Source organism: Equus przewalskii, chromosome 18 (assembly GCF_037783145.1).
Source record: "Equus przewalskii isolate Varuska chromosome 18, EquPr2, whole genome shotgun sequence".
In the NCBI taxonomy this organism is placed as follows: domain Eukaryota; kingdom Metazoa; phylum Chordata; class Mammalia; order Perissodactyla; family Equidae; genus Equus; species Equus przewalskii.
Window position 1 is genome coordinate 28,394,237 of NC_091848.1, and position 3,751 is coordinate 28,397,987.

Genomic DNA, 3,751 nt, shown 5'->3' on the forward strand with positions numbered 1-3,751 from the left:
TTTTCCTGGCCTCCCTGCTACTGAGGACAGACAGCAAAGGGCCGCTGTGGTCAGAGAGCCGAGGAGCCAGACAAGCCTCTGTGGTTATGCACTTATTTATTTCCTTATTTATTACTTTTGCAGCTAACGTTTTTACAATCATGTTATTTTGTGGTTTATTTGCAAAATGCATTGTGAGCCAAGTTTTCTTCCAATGTGCTCTGAGTTGGAAAAGGGTTGCACAGCGGAGCCCACTGAGAGGTGAGGGGAGGGCAAGAGAGCAGTTGCAAAAAGGTTATATAATTGATATATCTCTTAATGATCCTTTCTTTGTAATCAGGCTGCCCAAGGCAGATGGAGGAATGGAAACTGAGAAAGCATCATAGGCTCATGTCTAACAACATGAACAGACTCTGGAACCTCAGAAGTAAAATGCAAAGGCGAGGACAGCCCAGGAGGAAGCTCCACTCCTGCCTAAGGACCCCAAAGCACTCAAACGCTATCTTCTGAAGGACTTTGGGAGACAATAGAGGTTGGTTATAGAGGAATGATAGATAATGAATTAATTCATAAATATTATTATTAAGGAGCTTATTATAATTACTTTTTGAAGATTTTTATAAAAACAAAAACCCAGTTTTCAGAGATGAGCTGAAATGGGGCTCAAGAGACATTCTGCCAGAAGCTGCTTTTCGCTTTATATTTTTCCTTCTTCACCCCCCTAGGCAATAGTAGATTCCTGAGAGGATGCCCTGTTGTTGGTGAAGCCCGTTTTAACTGTATTCAGGTTTGTTCTTGTATTATTCCATCTGGTGGCTCCCCAAACCACTTTCCTTTTTTACTCTCCTTGTAAATATTTACATAAGAAGGTTCTTCCAATGGCAGGATCCTATATTGGTGGACTGGCGCAAAGCAAAGAGTCTTGATGCATTTTATTTCTTTTACGAACAATTGGGTTAAGTGGATTCTCTCTCAGCTCATTAAAAAAAAATCCTTTCATTTCAGTAACGTCATCAGAAACTAAGTAGCATCAGAGGGAAAAATAAGTTTGCAATGTACAGCCTCCAGTGGTAATCTCTGAGCTGCTCCATAGCTGTTAGTGGTTAATACAAGAACTGGCGATTGTAGTTAATGGCTGGAATGCAGTGTGCATTTAAGGGCTTCATCCCCCTAGACAGGACAAGGATCTGGTGTGTTTGCTGGGTTGGCTGGATGGATGAGACAAGACAACTAAATCATGAGATCAAGATATGGTTCCCAGACTTCAGACAGCAGCTCATCTTGCCACCCTCCCTAAAGCTCTGTCTCTGCTTTCTCTTCTCTGCCCTCCCTCCTTGACAAGTCCACTCTTGTCCATGACTTTAACTGACACCTCTCTACAGATAAAATCCAATCTTTCTCTTTAGCTTTGACCTCTTTTCTGAGCCTCGATTTTGTATTTTCAGCTTTTTAGATTTTTCAGCGAGATAGCCATCAGTACCCTAACTCAACAGGACAAAAGCCAGCCTCATCTCCATCTGGACCTGGTCCCACTGTTGCTCCTGTGACTGTAGCCTCCCACCCTCACCCAAAGCAGCATCGTTCTCTCAGACACTCACTTCCTAAATCTGTCACCTTTGACTCCTCCCTCTCTCTTGCCCCAAATCTAATCAGTTACCAAGTGCTGTCGATTTTAGCACCTCATGAAGACTTGCGTGGATGTATCTCTGTTTCTATGCCAGCAGTCATTGCCCTAGTCTTCTTTACATTTTATATATTTATTTATCCATATGCTCATGCATTCAATACACATATAGATTGGATATATGCTATATTCTACAGGCTAGACACTTAGCAGTTGCTGAGGATACAGAAGTGGACAAGACAAAAAAGAATCTGTACCTGCTATTGAGGGTGAAGATACACATTTAAAAATTTTAAATATTAAGTAGCATGTTTAGTGTGACAGTAGGGGAAAAACAGGGGATGTCACAGGTCTCTGTATCCTCTGATTCTCCCAAGATCCTGCAACATACTGTTGCCATATTCATTTACCTGACCACATCACTTTCCTTCTCAAATGCCATCAATGTTCTTTACTATTACCTACTCATTTCATGCCACTTATTTATTCATTCATTCATCATTCATGTATTCTTGTGCTTCTCTCTCACACTGTGCTGTTTATTGTCTCCACGTCCTTGCTAATGTGAATCTTTCTTCCTGCAGTACCCAATCTTTGCCTCACCCCACCCAGCCATTCTTCACTTGGTTAATTGAAGAGACACCACCATTAATGCGGATATTAACACTTCTAGGAAGACCTCTGCACTCCTGATGCTCACCAGCTTCTTCTCTATCCCCTCATCCACCCATTAGGTACCTGTTCACTCTTCATATCTTTAGGAGAACATCACTGCAGTTGATACGGATTAATTTGGCTATGAACTCATGGTTCTGTGACACTAGCCTTGACCTAAACTTGCTGTTTGTAGCAAGTCTTCCATGAGTTAAAACCCCTGCTTTCCAAACACACGGTCTTTGATTTGGCTGATTCTTCCTGGCCTTGGTCACTCTTGCCTGGGGTAGAGCCTGCCTCCTATAAGCTGCAGTCCACAGAAGCTGCTATTAACCTGGGCTCTTTGGTCAGTACCAGGCCATGCCAGATTTAGAATATGCAGAAGAGACAGTTTCCATATGATCATTTATTATGTGACCTAAAATAAAAGGGCAGTGCATTATAAAGCTGGGCAGCAGCATCTTCATGCGAAATATTACTGCTGTATGTTCCTTCTTTGTCTTTGCCTGATTTGCAGCTGGGGAAAGACAAGGTTTAAAGAACAGTATCTTATATGTATTATAATAAATTAGAAGAAATGATAGAGATGTGAGAAATCAGATTTATGAACACAAATTTCTGTATTTGTTCTCCTAGGTTTGCATGGCTGCAATGAAAATTGGTTAGATGGTATGACATTTTGTCCAGTCAGTCTACTATGTTTTGATTCCTTTATATTTAGTGTCCCTTCACCCCACTTCTTTTCAAAAGAAGACTAGCTTTCTTGAGAACACAGAGCATCTGCCATGGAGATGTTGTGAGCACCAGAGCAGCCCAAGGCTGTTGAGTAACACCTGCCTGCAGCTGGACTCAAGATGGGACTGGGTTCTGAGAAAGACTGCACACTCTCCCTATTGGAAAGACAGACATCATTTCGGGAAATATTCAATAAAAAGTTTCTGAGACACAGAGTCCCATTCATGGTGGGAGGGATTGAAGGGAGCTGTTTTCCCTCTTAAGGCTTGGCTCAGTCTGGAAGGATGCTATTTAATGTAACCCAGAACTGATGATTTTGTTGATCATGTTTCAAAACCCCTGCCCTTTAAACGAGTTCCCAGAGTAAATTGAGTGCAATTGTGGGAAATTGAAGTTTTTTTTAAAAAAGTCATTATTATTTTTTTGAGATTTGAGGGAGAAGATGACAGGAGACGCTGAATGGAAACCTGCCCAAGGACAGAAAAATAAAAGAGGCTGGGGGAGGTGGGGATGAATAGAGCAAAGAAAGACGAGAATTCTGGGTCGGAAACTCTTGCTGAATGAGTCATTCTGCAGGACAAATAAAACCTCACTCATCACCCTGTCTTCCTTCTCTGTAGCGACAGAAGCAAACAGGGGGGCCCTGGAAAAACATCAGCAACTTCTTGTAGCATCTGTAGGTGGGGAAGGTTTCCAAGCCACAGAGAGGGCTGTGAACGCGCTTACCGGGGCTCCAGTTTTTCTCAGCCAAATAGGAAG

At 42.2% G+C, this 3,751-nt stretch overlaps 1 long non-coding RNA gene across 2 annotated transcripts; it reads left to right on the forward strand.

The window, feature by feature from the left end:
* Nucleotides 1-323: 323 nt before the first annotated feature.
* On the forward strand, nucleotides 324-3,201 carry LOC139077115 (uncharacterized). 2 transcript variants are annotated; one of them, XR_011529412.1, is made up of 3 exons: nucleotides 324-511; nucleotides 2,188-2,337; nucleotides 2,894-3,201. It is a non-coding gene; the product is annotated as an uncharacterized lncRNA (long non-coding RNA). The 2 variants fall into 2 exon arrangements; XR_011529411.1 differs by lacking the exon at nucleotides 2,188-2,337.
* The last annotated feature ends 550 nt before the right edge of the window (nucleotides 3,202-3,751 follow it).